This window comes from Eretmochelys imbricata, chromosome 1, assembly GCF_965152235.1.
Source record: "Eretmochelys imbricata isolate rEreImb1 chromosome 1, rEreImb1.hap1, whole genome shotgun sequence".
NCBI lineage: Eukaryota > Metazoa > Chordata > Testudines > Cheloniidae > Eretmochelys > Eretmochelys imbricata.
This window is the reverse complement of record NC_135572.1, coordinates 56,882,957-56,900,289: the sequence shown is the minus strand read 5'-3', so window position 1 is coordinate 56,900,289 and position 17,333 is coordinate 56,882,957. Positions and strand designations below refer to the sequence as shown.

At 40.2% G+C, this 17,333-nt stretch overlaps 1 protein-coding gene across 1 annotated transcript in view; it reads right to left on the bottom strand.

Moving 5' to 3' along the window:
- The window catches only part of ATP7B (ATPase copper transporting beta), an 88,971-nt gene that overhangs the window by 45,012 nt on the left and 26,626 nt on the right, over window positions 1-17,333 (bottom strand). The window lies entirely within an intron of this gene.

Genomic DNA, 17,333 nt, shown 5'->3' with positions numbered 1-17,333 from the left:
GAATTACTTGACCTCTGAACCTATGAAAGTCCCAATCAGCCATGCCCCTAATGTTCATCAAATCTGAAAAAACCACAAGAAACAGTTTGAAAAATTCCTTCTAGAGTCTGTAACAGGAGTAGAGGAGAAAAGCCCAATCACAGGTTATCTGAAAAACAGTACAGGTTCAAAAGTCCTTCTAATTAGTAGCATAAAAAAAAAAAAAAACCAACTCTCTTTGTTCCACAGAAGGGATATAAATTCATGCCTCAGACAAACCATAATCTGATAGGGGTTAGGAAGAAATTTCCACCTAGTGCAGATTATTCCAAGTTATCCACTTGGTTTTTTGCACGTCCCTCTGAAGCATCTGGTACTAACCACTATGAGAGATAGGATATTAGATTAGGCAGCCCACTGGTTTGATCCAGCACTAATTTTCAGGATGTTGTAACTAAAATTTAAAATGTGGACAATTCAGGGCCATAGTTCTGTAGCTTGGTGCTTTCAATTCAAACCTGATAAAACACAATGCATAATTAGAGTGTGGAACTCACTGCCACAGTAAATTTTTGATGCTAAGACCATGCATGGTTCAACAAAAGATTAGACATTTATATGGATATCAAGAATATCCAGAATGATCATAATTAGTAACAAAATTTTTGTGGAAGAGATATTAAATCTCATGCTTCAGGGTTTAAGATAATCTCTATTAGAAATCAGGATGAGTCTTAATGTGAGTGGACAGTCTATCCCACATCTGCCTAATGCAGGCATCTTAACACCTTCCTCTGAAACATTTGGCATTGGCCACTGTTAGAGACAGGCTACTGGATTAGATGGATGTTGGGTCTCCACCAGTATGACAATTCCTGTGTTTCTATTACACAGGAGAAATCCTTCCTTAATATCGCAACATTCACATTAGAATTAGGCCAGTTATTTACACAAGTTCATCTGAAGCAGAACTTCAAATTCATTCATATAATTTTGCCTCATGGGCAGATAGCTTGGGAATCCAGATGTGTGGGTCAGGTCCAAAATGGTAAAAGTTTAGCACAAAGAATTCATTTTCCCAACCCCCATCCCCATTCCCTTTCTCTCCAACAAAAATCCTGTTTTAGTTCAGACTTCCTGTCTATCCTTTCCAGGTGCAACTGGAAGTGGTTGGAGGTTCAGAGGCATGTATGTGGCTGCCAATCCCATTTCAAAAAAAGTAATTCAGAATAGAAGCTAAATTTAAATGACTGTTTCCCCCCCCCCCCCAGCTATTAGCTAAAAATATAGGCATGTGACATGACAAAAGGAAAAGAATTCCTTCTGAAAGTTTAATAAGTCTCTCTTATGTACAGTACTGTCCATAAAATATAGGATCAAACATGCCCATATTTTCATTTTGAGGAGTCTTGTTGAAAGGTTACAAAAATATGTAACATTTGCTTATGGGCTCAAGGATTTTATACTCTCTTAACAAAGATGTGATAGAATAAAAATAAAGCAAGGCAGATAGGCATTAAGGAGGATTCCCACACTCACCCATCTAACAAGAAAGTCTTAGTTACAGAGGTATAAAGCCCACTTTGTATATTTAAATATTCTTATGAGAAAATAACGTTCCAGTTACTCACATACTACAGAGCATGTGTGTTCTGCACCCTTTGAGCAAGAAGTATGCAACAGACAAAGGGCTGGGGGAGACAATCTTCCAGAGCTTTGCTCCAGTTTATAGGATTCATATGAAAAAGCAGGCTGGGTGTGAACTATGTGCAGGAAACAGGTAACAACCGTGACTAGGTTACCACCTGTCCTGGTTTTCCTGGGATTATTCCCCCCCCCCGCCTTTTTTTTTTTTTTTAAAGGGTAGCTGTCCCAGGAAATCTGTAAGTCTTCCTGGAACATTAAAATTCCTGGGTTTTGCCAGTCACATCCCTGCAGCCTCCCCAGCCCCCAGTTGCTGTAGGGGGAGAGAGTAGCTGAGGGGTAGCAGCATCTGTGCAGAGAGCGCTCTGGCTCCAGAGCGTCTGGGAGCTGTGGGGATGGGGTGGCCCAGGAGTTGCAAGCAGGACAAGGGGAGTTCAAGGCTGGTAGTGCCCAGTCACTGCTGTGCCAGTACCAGCTGTGAGGCTCACGAATGGGCGGGAACAAGGCTGATCCAGCTGGTGCCGTGATCTCATTGGTGAGGTCAGTGCCCAACGCAGCTTCAGGAGCAATGGCGATATACTGGCCCATGCACAGGGGCCCTGGGCAATTTGGGGCTCCAGAAAAATCTCCCCCTGCCACGGCCCTGGGGCCCAGTGTAGGGGTGGGGGTGGAACAAGGGTGGGGCCATGGGGAAAGGGGCGAAACAGGGTGGGGCTGCAGGCAGAAGAGGCGGAATGGGGTGGGGCTGCTGGCAGGGCCACAGGCAGAAGGGGTGGGGCGAGGCCACGGTTCCAGTGGCTGCCCCCCCGCTCTGGCCCACAGCCTCAAGAGATCTTGATCTGTCTCTGCTCAGGAGCAGGAATCCACAGGGACTGGTGTCCTCTCCTGGGGGTGGGATGGGGAGAGAGAGCCCTGGGTGCAAGAATAAGTCAGAGGACCTCTTCCTGATTCCAAAATCCACTCTGCTCCAGTTATCCCACAACTGCAATCCACCATCACAGAGAGCTACAGCCTGGCGCACAGTAGGAGCCCCCAGCTGTGGCACCCCCAATCCTACCCCTCCCCATCAGATTTCATGGGGGAGGCCAGATTTCACAGTCTTATGTAAAATGAAAAGGAGTACTTGTGGCACCTTAGAGACTAACCAATGTATTTGAGCATAAACTTTCGTGAGCTACAGCTCACTTCATCGGATGCATTCAGTGGAAAGTTCAGAAGATCTTATTATATACACACAAAGCATGAAAAAAATACCTCCTCCCCCCCCACTCTCCTGCTGGTAATAGCTTATCTAAAGTGATCACTCTCCTTACATTGTGTATGATAATCAAGGTGGGCCATTTTCAGCACAAATCCAGGGTTTGACAAGAACAGCGGGGGGGGGGGGGGGGTTAGGAAAAAACAAGGGGAAATAGGCTACCTTGCATAAAGACTAAGCCACTCCCAGTCTCTATTCAAGCTTAAGTTAATTGTATCCAATTTGCAAATGAATTCCAATTCAGCGGCTTCTCGCTGGAGTCTGGATTTTAAGTTATTTTGTTGTAAAATAGCGACTTTCATGTCTGTAATCGCGTGACCAGAGAGATTGAAGCGTTCTCCGTCTGGTTTATGAATGTTATAATTCTTGACATCTGATTTGTGTCCATTTACTCTTTTACGTAGAGACTGTCCAGTTTGACCAATGTACATGGCAGAGGGGCATTGCTGGCACATGATGGCATATATCACATTGGTGGATGTGCAGGTGAACAAGCCTCTGATAGTGTGGCTGATGTTATTAGGCCCTGCGATGGTGTCCCCTGAATAGATATGTGGGCACAGTTGGCAACGGGCTTTGTTGCAAGGATAGGTTCCTGGGTAAGTGGTTCTGTTGTGTGGTATGTGGTTGCTGGTGAGTATTTGCTTCAGGTTGGGGGGCTGTCTGTAGGCAAGGACTGGCCTGTCTCCCAAGATCTGTGAGAGTGTTGGGTCATCCTTCAGGATAGGTTGTAGATCCTTAATGATGCATTGGAGGGGTTTTAGTTGGGGCTGAAGGTGACGGCTAGTGGCGTTCTGTTATTTTCTTTGTTAGGCCTGTCCTGTAGTAGGTGACTTCTGGGAACTCTTCTGGCTCTATCAATTTGTGACTTTGTCCTTACCCATAACTATTTTACATTTGGGGACAATGTATACCTTCAGATCAACGGCACTGCTATGGGTACCCGCATGGCCCCACAGTATGCCAACATTTTTATGGCTGACTTAGAACAACGCTTCCTCAGCTCTCGTCCCCTAATGCCCCTACTCTACTTGCGCTATATTGATGACATCTTCATCATCTGGACCCATGGAAAAGAAGCCCTTGAGGAATTCCACCATGATTTCAACAATTTCCATCCCACCATCAACCTCAGCCTGGTCCAGTCCACACAAGAGATCCACTTCCTGGACACTACAGTGCTAATAAATGATGGTCACATAAACACCACCCTATACCGGAAACCTACTGAGCGCTATTCCTACCTACATGCCTCCAGCTTTCACCCCGACCACACCACACGATCCATCGTCTACAGCCAAGCTTTGCGATACAACTGCATTTGCTCCAACCCCTCAGACAGAGACAGACACCTACAAGATCTCTATCAAGCATTCTCGCAACTACAATATCCACCTGCGGAAGTGAAGAAACAGATTGATAGAGCCAGAAGAGTTCCCAGAAGTCACCTACTACAGGACAGGCCTAACAAAGAAAATAACAGAACCTCACTAGCCGTCACCTTCAGCCCCCAACTAAAACCCCTCCAATGCATCATTAAGGATCTACAACCTATCCTGAAGGATGACCCAACACTCTCACAGATCTTGGGAGACAGGCCAGTCCTTGCCTACAGACAGCCCCCCAACCTGAAGCAAATACTCACCAGCAACCACATACCACACAACAGAACCACTAACCCAGGAACCTATCCTTGCAACAAAGCCCGTTGCCAACTGTGCCCACATATCTATTCAGGGGACACCATCACAGGGCCTAATAACATCAGCCACACTATCAGAGGCTTGTTCACCTGCACATCCACCAATGTGATATATGCCATCATGTGCCAGCAATGCCCCTCTGCCATGTACTTTGGTCAAACTGGACAGTCTCTACGTAAAAGAGTAAATGGACACAAATCAGATGTCAAGAATTATAACATTCATAAACCAGTCAGAGAACACTTCAATCTCTCTGGTCACACGATTACAGACATGAAAGTCACTATTTTACAACAAAAAAACTTCAAATCCAGACTCCAGCGAGAAACCGTTGAATTGGAATTCATTTGCAAATTGTATACAATTAACTTAGGCTTGAATAGAGACTGGGAGTGGCTTAGTCTTTATGCAAGGTAGCCTATTTCCCCTTGTTTTTTCCTAACCCCTCCTCCCCCTCCCGATGTTCTTGTTAAACCCTGGATTTGTGCTGGAAATGGCCCAGGATTATCATACACAATATAAGGAGAGTGGTCACTTTGGATAAGCTATTACCAGCAGGAGAGTGGGGTGGGAGGAGGTATTTTTTTCATGCTTTGTGTGTATATAATAAGATCTTCTAAACTTTCCACAGTATGCATCCGATGAAGTGAGCTGTAGCTCACGAAAGCTTATGCTCAAATACATTGGTTAGTCTCTAAGGTGCCACAAGTACTCCTTTTCTTTTTGCGAATACAGACTAACACAGCTGTTACTCTGAAACCAGTCTGTTATGTGTTTTTCACAGCTGTGAATTAGGTAGGACCCTAGTCATCAGTAACAGAAAGCTGCTAAGCTTGTCCATTACTTGAATTCTTAGCTTAAATAGGAAGTGATCCCAAAATCTGTAAGAGTTAGGACTGATCCCCAAAACAATTTTTACAAAAAAATTTTTTTTCTAATTAAAAATATTCTGTGTAAATATTTTTTTAAAATCTTCAGATTTGTACACGTTGTTTTTTTCCCCACGTATTGACATTTTCCCTCCCCCCTTTGCTCCCTTTTCCTTTTTTTTCCTGTTTTCTTCAGTGGCAAAAGGAAACGGGGGAAGGAGAAAAAAGAAAAACAACAATACACACTCACAACCCAGAAATTTTTTATGAATTCATAAATTATAAGGGCAGAAGGAACCACTGTGATCATCTACTCTGATCTCCTGTATAACACAGGCCATAAAACTGCCCTGAATTAATTCCTGTTTGAAGCTGAACATGATCTCTTAGAAAAACATCCAAACTTGCTTTAAAAATATCGAGGGATGGAGAATCTACCACTGCCTTTGGCAAATTGTTCTAGTGCTCCCCCACTGTTAAAACTTATACCTTATTTCCAGTCTGAATTTATCTAGCTTCAATTTCCAGTCATTGGATCTGGTTATATCTTTGTCTGCTGGATTGAAGGCCTCATTATCAAATATTTGTTCTTCATGTACGTACTACAGATCATGGGCAGCAGGTGAATCCCGGGAGCCTATCCCCCAGCCCTGACCACGCCTTCTGCCCAAGGCCCCACCCCCCCGCCAGAGCCCCCCACACCTCCTACATACTCCCAGGATGCCTGAGTGCCCCCAGCCCCGGAGAGCTGGGTGGGTGAGAGGGAGGCATGGCCCTCCCCAGCCCAAAGCACCGGAAGGGTGGGCAGCGCCCCTCCCCGCAGGTGGCATGGCCTCCCTCCCCCAGCCCCAGAGCACAGGCCGCCTCCTATTAGCCTCCCAGCCCCAGCTTAGGGCCCTGGCCATGGGGAAGAGCCCCCCACAGCACAGCCTGGGAAACAGTAAGGGGCCTGGCCTGGGGGTAGAGTGTGGGTGGGGCCACACAAGGCTGTTTGGGGAGGCACAGCCTCCCCCCGCCTTCAATACCTTGTGCCCATGTTACAGACTGTAATCAAGATACCCTTAGCCTTCTCTTTGTTAAGCTAAATAGATTGAGATCCTTGTGTCTATCACTATAAGGCATGACTTTAATCCTTTAATCATTCTCTTCATGGCTCTTCTCTGAACCCGCTACAGTTTATCAATGTATTTCTTGAATGGTTGACACCAGAATTGGCCTACTATTCCAGCCGCAGTGGCACCAGGGCAAAATACAGAGGTAATGTAACCTCGCGACTCCTGCTTGAGATTCCCTTATCATATGTCCAAGGATTGCAATAGCTCTCTTGTCCATGTTGCACTGGGAACTCGTCTTCAGTTTATTTCACGGCTTTAAAAAATATTTTTATACAAAGGGGATAAAAACCTATTTTCTTGAAAAAAAATTAAGTGTGTTTTTATTTGGTTATATAAATTATGTTTTTCTTTTTAAAAATAAACCTATTTAAAATGAAATCTGAATTTAATACAAAATACCTTAAGGTTTAAACTAGGGCTGTGAAGCAATTTAAAAAATTAAGTGTAATTAATTGCACGATTAATCGTACTATTAAACAGTAATAGAATACTATTTAAATATTTTTGGATGTTTTCTACATTTTCAAATATATTGATTTCAATTACAACACAGAATACAAAGTGTACAGTGCTCACTTTATATTTATTTTTGATTACCAGTATTTGCACTATAAAAAAAACAAAATAAACAGTATTTTTCAATTCACCTAATACAAGTACTGTAGAGCAATCTCTTTATCATGAAAGTTGAACTTACAAATGTAAAATTATGTATCAATAAAACTGCATTCAAAAATAAAACAATGTAAAATTTTAAAGCTTACAAGTCCATTCAGTCCTAGTACTTGTTCAGCCAGTCGCTCAGACAAACAAGTTTGTTTAAATTTGCAGAAGATAATGCCGCCCGCTTCTTGTTTGCAATGTCACCTGAAGTGACACCACTGTTACCTGAAGTTTGGCCACTGACTTCACCAGGCTCAAGATTTCACTCAAGGTGAGGGCTGGGTCCCTGTTCTGGCTACCATACTGGTTTAAAGCTATGAGTGTCCACCTAGACATTTCTTTCCTCCCTTCACTCTCAACCTAGTGTAGTAAACACAAACAAAGGAAGACCATTAACAAGTAATAATAGCTGCTATTATTACTGGCTGTTATTAGTAGCTAATAATACCCATACATAGCTGTTACAGTCCTTGGCCCTTTTAAAAACACAACCAGGAGCTCAATATTATTCCATGGAATTCATCCTTCAGGAGAAGGTTAATTTTAAAAGGCAATACCTCTGTATGATCCTTTATAGCTTCAAAGCACTTTACTAACTAAACCCTGCTACATCTCTGTGAAGGAGGTATTGTCACTCCCATTTTACCAATGGGAAAGAAGGCAAAGAAAGGTTTACGTAATTGTAGCAAGTCTTACTAGACTGCTATACCATATACCGCACATTTAATGCCTCTGAGGGCTCAGTTTAAGTTTAATTAAAAATGGATTACTTTAAGCAGCTTTGTTTAAAACTTTTACATTGGTGCAGAGGGGGAAGGCCTCTGTGGTACATGTACTTTTATTTCTGATTTGGAATGAAAAAAGCCTGACTGCATGCAGTTTTCATGTTTCTGATATAATTAGTAGTACAGTATACCCAACATAGTAAATACCTGAACCAAGTATGTAGAAAGACCAGCTGGCAGAAGTAACCTAATCTTATGTCATGTTTTATGGAAAACAGCTGTAATATGAGAAACAAACAACTATAGATAGTAAATGCCTTCAGGTTTACTTGGCCTGTCCCTGATTGTCATTTCATTCTACTTTGATAGCAATTGTTTAAGTCACTTTAAAACTAACTATAAACATACACAGGTTTAAAAAATAAGTCATTAAAAATATCCTGTCAATTAAAACACCAGACTGTGAGTCAAGTTACACTGTTATAGTTTATGTGCACTTTAGTATTATGCTGTATCATCTGTATTTTTAGGAAGAATCACAACTGTATTTTGCAAGTTCAGGTTTTTCAAAATGAAATAGCACTTCCTCCTAATAAGACTTACTGTACAAAACTAGGATACAATTACAGACAAGCCCAAGTGAGAAGGCAGTTGTGGCAATTGTACTACCATGAACTTTTGCCGGTATTAGTGGTATAGTTTTAGATAAGTTACTTATCTATAATTATGATCATTTTCACTGTGTGGAAGTAGAATGAATTATATTGAAATTATAATTCATTAAAGAAATTCTACTTGAAGGGTTTGTTGAAATACAGTTGTCAGGAAGAGAAACATTAAGGCGTGAGAGACAATGGGTCCTCAAACTAATTAACTTAGCGCTCCTACTGAGCTAGGAGATTGGTAAACATTAGTATGCAAATAAGATATGTATGTATATTTGTCAGTTTCTGCTTCCTTTTGTCTCTTATGTTAAATTGGCTTAGCTGTATAAATAAGTTATCTTTAGCACATCTGGGTGCATTGGCAAAGCACTTTGCTAATAAACAGAGTGGTCTGAGAAATTATGTAAGTCCTGAATCTGACTTTGACAACTGTTCAGGCAATTTCTCTCATGCCACAGGATAACCAAACCACAGACAGATGCCTAACTTCTGAAATAAACGCAGCTTAAAAAGGAAGGAAGGCTAACACATTATATGTATATGTTGTAATTATTAGGGATTCCCACTTCATATTATTCTAGGTAGAGCTGGCAATGATGCCTACTAGTTAAAACTGCCTAATATTTTAAAACTTTGCATTTATGCATAGATAATCTCTCAGAGAATTTCAAAATACTTTGCACTTGTACAGCAATTTTTTTATGCGAGAAAATCCAGGAGTTTACAGACATTAGTTATACTTCAGCACTCCTGGGATCGTAACGAACTCTGAATATAAAGGGGTAATGTATCAATTTACAATCTATATCCAGTACACTTTGTTTTAAGTTCCAGTACATTTACGTGCAAACTTACATGCATGCTGTTGACTTCTGATGCTCCCACAGAGTAACTCTGTGAAACTTTCTCTTCTTTCTGAGAACAGGCGCCTGCTTTTCCAGGAGATCCTGACTTGGAGGGTTCACTGACAATCATTAGTGTAGGCACACCATTAGATGATTGCCGCTTATGAAAAGTCACCAAGGTTACATTTTTGTTATTTAAAGTAGCCAGGGTGGACTGGTCCCTTTTCAGATCACTGTCTGATTCACTCTCCATTATCTTTCCAGGCTTCAAATATTGTAATGCCAAATGGGAGTTTTTAGAGAGATGTTATTCCATAAATTACCAGAAAAACTTGTCCCAGCGATATCCAGAACAAAAATTCTGTTCCTCTACATCAATATTCTCCTCTTTAGAATTAGGAGTTCACCATGAACACATAATCTGCCCCCTTTACATGTAAGTAGCATGCTGCACTCAACTGTATGCTCTTACACCCGGTTTAAATACTCCCCACCAATCAGCATCACTTTGCACTCTACTAATCTTTGCACACGGCACTTCTGCTTGCTCAGCCAAGGCTGCCTTTCACAAGCTCCTCAAACATGACCTGTGTGCAGCAACCCAGTGCACAATTAACTCAAACAGCCAAGCAGTAGCTCCTCTGTGGCCGTGTGCATAACCACAGCTCCTGGACACACAGCCTATGGGTAGTAGCACGTAATCCACTTCCTTTTATTATTAAACGAACCGCAATTTCTTGAATGAAATACAGTCCCCTCTATGTTTCAGAGATGCCTCAGATTACACTGACAGGTAGTTATTTCCCAGCCTGTCAGACTTGCATTTATATGAAAAGTTATTCAATTACTGCAAACATACAATCAGAGGTGCTGGAAGTAGGGGTGCTGTCGCACCTTCTGGCTTGAAGTGGTTTCCATTTTATACAGGATTTACAGTTTGGTTTAATGTCTCTCAGTACTCCCACTGTACAAATGGTTCCTGCACCCCTGCATACAGTTCTGTTGTCAGCTGCACTAACTGAAAATCTCTTCTTGTCTATTAAAAAGACAAGGTTCGTGAGGTAATGGTCTTTGAGAGACAAGCTTTTGAGCTTACACAGAGCTCTTCTTCGGGTCTGGGAAATGTATTTATCTGCAACATGCTGAGTACAAGGTGGAACAAGTAGTTTAGAAATAATTCTATGCCAAGGACCATTCAAGGTAAAGTGGCCAGTTAACATCTCTCCAGTCACAGGGGGAAAGGCAGAAAAAAAACCTGGCTGTGGGGAGGGTGTTATTTAATGGGTTATAGGGTGTTGTAATAAGCCATAAATGCAGTCTCTCTAGTCAGCCCATGATTTTTAGTGTCTTGCAAAGTTATGAATTTAAGCTTCCAGGCATAGGCACCAACTCCATGCGTGCTCCAGCGGGATATTACAGTGCAAATATTTGTAATAAAAATAATATAAAGTAAGCACTGTACACTTTGTATTCTGTATTGTAATAGAAATATTTTTGAAAAATGTAGAAAAACATCCAAAATATTTAATGAATTTCTATTGGTATTCTATTGTTTAGCAGTGCAATTAATCGCGATTAATTTTTTAAAATCGCGATTACTTTTTTTTTTTTTTTTTTGAGTTAATTGCGTGAGTTAACTGCGATTGACAACCCTAATTATTTGTAATACTTACATATAAAAGTAACCTAATATAATACATATTTACAATTAATATTTTAATATATTATATAAGGTTACTTTTATATGTAATGTTTTTGTACTTTTATTATTACTTCTATGTAAAATCCATTTATACGGAACATCTCTTTTAAATATAAAAGTCAAAGTGACACGTTTTACCTTATCACAACAAAAAAATGATTTAATGATCCTGAATTGAAATTTTTCAGAGATTTTATTTTGCATGAAATTTCAGCTTTTTGTTCGGTTTCAAAATTTGAAATGTTGGTAATTTCTGCGGGACAGAAATTCTGGTTTCTGACAAGTTTCCAGTTAAGATAAATTTGGACTCTCAGACGATGGCCAGGTCTACACTCCAGACTTGTATCAGTATAACTACATTGCTCAAGGGCGTGAAAAATCCACATACAACCCCGAGCGATATAATTATAATAACCTAACCCACCCCCCCCCCCAAGTAGACAGCGCTCTGTCGGCAGAAGTGGTGAATTAACTACGCTGACGGGAGAAGCTCCCCAACCAGCGTAGGAACACCTTCACTTAAGCTACAGCAGCGCAGCTGCACTGATACAGCATTTTAAGTGTAGATCTGCCCTAAGTTTGGTCAAGTGTCTTCATCTTCCCTGACTGAGGGGGATATTGAATATTAATTTGCATGTGGACTAAAGTAGCCATATTTATTATAGGGTTTTGTGCATGCACAAAAAAAGTTGTTTTAGTATTTGCAATGTATGGATCTGCATTTTAAAAGGGCCTTTTGGATGCAGATAGTTCTCTATGGATGGGAGAGACACATTCAGGTGATCAGGGATAGTAGACTGAAGTTAAGGATCTCATTTAGGCTTCACTGAGCTAGTCTTTGGTGCAGAGGTGTAAAGGGATTGCTCTAGGACTGTTTTTGCACATTATGGGCTTGATTAGAAATAATAAGGGTCCATTTTGGTTTGCTGGCATGTAATCTGATGCTTTCTGCAGAAATGCAGAATTTCAATAGCAGAGTATTATGAGGATAAGGAACACATGCCAGAAAATTAAAAGGACACCCCAGAGTTTGCTTTATTAAGGCGTCAGGAATTACTAAACATGATTATTTATTTAGACTATCGTAGCATCCATAATGTGCTAAGTGCTTTCTAAACCCAAAAGACGACACTCATTGCTTGCAGATTATGTTCCCAAGATGAACTTGCCTGCATTTTAAAAAAGATGGTTGCTGCCCATTTCTAATCTCTCTAGGTTCTTCTCAAAAGGAAAACATCTTAAAATTTCCAAAACAATTACACTGCAACATGAGAAGCCTGGGTTCAAGGATAAACCTAGGGGGTTAGATTTCCTTAAGCTGACAGACAAAAAGAACAGGCTCAGATGCATGTATGTCAGGCGGAACAGAAGAGGGAAGTCGAGAAATTTTACTACTTAAAGTACACATAAAATCTACCACTTGACAAATCATCACCTAATCTACCTACCACTTGACAAAGTCAGAATGGCCTTGATTGTCATTCTTCTGATTTAGATACATCATTGAGAACAAATGCAATATTGTCATCCCTAAGTGTTCAACAATCACAAGGCAGCTGCCCAAAATCATGATGTTGGGTTAAAAAGCAAGAGATCTGAATATATTATAAGGTTCTTTTAATTTGCCTTTGCATTTCTGAGCCCTGAGGTCCACTCAGCTGGTGTTTAAGATTTGCTTTGCAGCTACAAGGGCTAGAATCATACTTTTATTTCAATGAGCTGAGATCTCACATATTCATGTGATTCCAGGAGATGGAGCTTTAAGAAAACCCCCCACAAAATATCATGAAACACAGTAAAATCATGAGACTTGATAACTTTGCAGTTGGTTTCCAAAATATTGCTTGGACTGGGAGGAAAAAAACAACAAAACAAAAATTTACTCTGTAGAAAAACAGCCACTGAATTTAAGGGAAATATCCCCCTCATACAATTCTTATGAGTTCTGTAAATCAAAGGCCTGGGGTCATTACATTTATACATTTTCTACTCAAATAAATCTATGGTATTAACACATCTTTGCATATCATGGCATTTTTCTTTCATATTAATCCACACAAGGCTAGACGCTTTTTCCATTGAAGACAGTCAGTTCTGCTACTGACTTCATTGAAAGTTGAATCAGGTTCAGGGCATTTAACTACACTCTGTACTTTTCCAAACCAACGGACATACTTTTTAACGGAAAAAAAAAGGCCATATCTATTTATCATGAACAGGGCACCAACTAGGTATTTTACACTTAGCTGACTTTCTTCACTCTTAAAGAGAGGGACTGGATTCACACCCAGACTTCAGAACTGCAGCTTTGACCTATGAGATCAAAAGAGCCTCGACCAACTTTTCTTTGACTGCATTACAACATTGCAGGAAAAGCATAATAGCAGTTCTTAGATATACCAGTGTCGTCATAAATTGAAAGGTAAACATATTCCTCTAAAAGATTAATAGAGGAAATGATCACAAGCAATATAGTTTCTTATATGAAAAAGCCTGGGATCATCATAACACAAGTTATACAAACCACTTGATTTCATAAAATCTATACACTTGGAGCCAAATTCATACCTGCTTAAGCAACAAGAAGTTGGTGACTTTGTCCCAGTTCGAACCAGGTCTGAATTTTGGCTTCAATTCTTTGTAAAACTTGAGTTGGAGTCTCTTCCTGTCCCCAAACTAAAAACTAAGGAATCTGTCTTATAAACTTTTAACAACAAAAGACCAGCAACTTTATTTCCCAAAATAAGAGTGTGCCCAGTTCTGATCTGACACCAGTTTTACAACAGCCTAAGATCACTGAGTTCAGTAGAACTGCAAGGAAGATCAATATCTGTACTTCTGCACACCCAAGGCAAAAAAAAAAAAAAAAAAATCTATGGCTGCAGAGGTAAGGGCAATAAGAAGGAGTTTTTAAATATATTAGGAACAAAAAGAATCCTGACAATGATACTGATCAATTACTAGAGGAAAATGGTAGAATTATCAATAATAATGCAAAAAACCCAGAAACATTCAATAAATACTTCTGTTCCGTATTTGGAGAAAAAACAACTGATATAGTTTCATCATATGGTGATAACACTCTTTCCATTCCACTAAAAGAAAAGGAGGACTTGTGGCACCTTAGAGACTAACCAATTTATTTGAGCATAAGCTTTCGTGAGCTACAGCTCACTTCATCGGATGCATACTGTGGAAAGTGTAGAAGATCTTTTCATATACACACAAAGCATGAAAAAATACGGGAGGTATTTTTTCATGCTTTGTGTGTATATGAAAAGATCTTCTACACTTTCCACAGTATGCATCCGATGAAGTGAGCTGTAGCTCACGAAAGCTTATGCTCAAATAAATTGGTTAGTCTCTAAGGTGCCACAAGTCCTCCTTTTCTTTTTGCGAATACTCAGACTAACACGGCTGCTACTCTGAAACCTACCAAAGTGAGACATTTTAAAATCAGCAGGTCCAGACAACTTGCATCCAAGAGCTTTGGAGTTAGCTAGCTGAGTCGCTAGCTGGATCATTAATGTTGATTTTCAGTAAGTCTGGGTGCACTGGGGAAATTCCAGAAAACTGGAAGAAAGCTAATATTGTGACATTTTTTAAAAAGAGTAAATGGGATAACCTGGGTAATAATAGGCTTGTCAGCCTGACATTGATCCCAGGCGAGATAATGGAGTGGCTGACATGAGCTTCTTTTAATAAAGAATTAAAAGGAGGGAAATATAATTAATTCCAGCTGACATGGGTTTATGAAAACTAGAGCTTGTCAAACTAACCTGAAATTTTTTTTTGACGAAATTACAAATTTGGTTGATAAAGGACACAATAGACTTCTGTAAGGCGTGTGACTTCATACTGCATGACATTTTGATTAAAAACTAGAAGACCATACGGTTAACATGGCATATATTACATGGATTAAATACAGGATAACTGACAGGTCTCAAGATGTAATTGTAAGTAGGACCCAACACGGAACGGGTGTGATTCCAGTGGGGTTCTTCAGTGATCTGTTCTTGGCCAAAAACGCTATTTAACTCTTTTATTCCAGGTCATTGATAAACATTACGTTGTCACTAATAACGTTTGCAGATTACACCGAAATTGGGGGAGAGGGGACTAATGAAGATGACAGATCACTGATTCAAAATAATCTGGTTTACTTGGTAAATTGGGTAAAAGCCAACAATATACATTTTAATATGGCTAAATGTATACATGTAGGAAAAAAGAGCATAGGTCATACTCACAGGGTAGGGGACTCTATTCTGGGAAGCAGTGATCGTGAAAAAGATTTGGGAGTAGCAGAGGATAATCAGCTGAACATGAACTCCCAGTGGGACGCTGTGGCCAAAAGGGGTAATGCGATCCTTGGATGCATAAGCAGAGGAATCTCAAGTAGGAGTAGAAAGGTTATTTTACCTCTATATTTGGCACCGTTGCAACTATTGCTGGAATATTGAATTCCGTTCTGGTACCCACAATTGAAGAAGGATGTTAATAAACTGAAGAGGGCTCAGAAAAGAACAATTAGAGAATTAGACAACATGCCTTATACACTTAAGGAGATCAATTATGTATCTGAATGGAACGGTCAAGGGGTGATTTGGTTACAGCCTGTAAATCTGTACATGAGGAACCAATATTTAATAATAGTCTCTTCCATCTGGCAGAGAAAGGTATAACATGATCCAATGACTGGAAGCTGAAGCTTGACAAATTTAGACTGGAAATAAGGCATATGTTTTTAAGGGTGAGAGTAATTAACCACTGGAACAATTTACCAAGGATCAGGGTGGATTTTTAAATCAAGACTGGATGTTTTCTAAAAGCTATGCTCTAGGAATTATTTTGGGGAAGTTCTTTGGCCTGTGTGTTATATAGGAGATCAGACTACATGATCACAACTATCAGTTCTGGTCTTGGAATCTATAGCCGGCACCTGGCAAAACCCATTCTAGATAGGATCGCTAAATGACTTGCAGTATCATCTCCCCATATTCAGTGCTCTTAACTTTCTGAAAGTTTCGTCTCTGTGCTAAAGTTTTTCCATGTTTGGCCTTTGATCAAAGCTGACTTTTTCTAGAAAGTCTGAGCAAAAGCAGTATATAAGGTGAACAGAAAGGAATAACTCACTAATGTTTTCCCAATTTTAAGTAAATTTTTATTTAAATATTACTTGAAATTAATGAATTTTACAATTTGAACCATTCCAGGATGGCTCATCTTAACAGACATAAAAAGGAGTACTTGTGGCACCTTAGAGACTAACAAATTTATTTGAGCATAAGCTTTCGTGAGCTACAGCTCACTTCATCGGATGCATTCAGTGGGGAGATTTATATACATAGAAAACATGAAACAATGGGTGTTACCATACACACTGTAACCAGAGTGATCACTTAAGGTGAGCTATTACCAGCAGGAGAGCGGGGGGGGGGGGGGGAGGGGAGAACCTTTTGTAGTGATAATCAAGGTGGGCCATTTCCAGCAGCTGACAAGAACATTGGAGGAACCGCCGGGGGGGGGGGGGGGGGAAATAAACATGGGAAATAGTTTCACTTTGTGTAATGACCCATCCACTCCCAGTCTCTATTGAAGCCTAAGTTAATTGTATCCAGTTTGCAAATTAATTCCAATTCAGCAGTCTCTCACTGGAGTCTGTAGGGAGTGGGTTTTCAACCTGCTTGGCCTTGTACGGGAGGTGATCCCTGGCGATTTAAGCCCTTTTGCTGTTGTGAAATACATAGCTAAATAGGTTCACATTTAAAAACTCAGTCTGGTGCATAGGTGGTAACTTCTGCTACCTACACTGCTGTCACTTAGCAATTTCAACCTTTTTTTTAAATTGTTCTGTGAATTTCATAACGATTTTTAGTATAACTGTGAGGCTGGAGGACCAGGTGACAGCTCTTGCCAAGGCTTTAGACCTCAGCCAACCCCTGACAAATTTATTGCTGGAAACCAGTTTAATTCACTTTGTGTGTTAGTAAAGTTAAGATAGGTATTGGACTTATAATGTGTTTAGTGTTCAGACTTTATGGAATGCTTGTAAGTTACCACATGCATTGATCTCACTTATATCTGTATCACATGCTACAAAGTAATATTTAAGGTTTCAGAGTAGCAGCCCTGTTAGTCTGTATTCACAAAAAGAAAAGT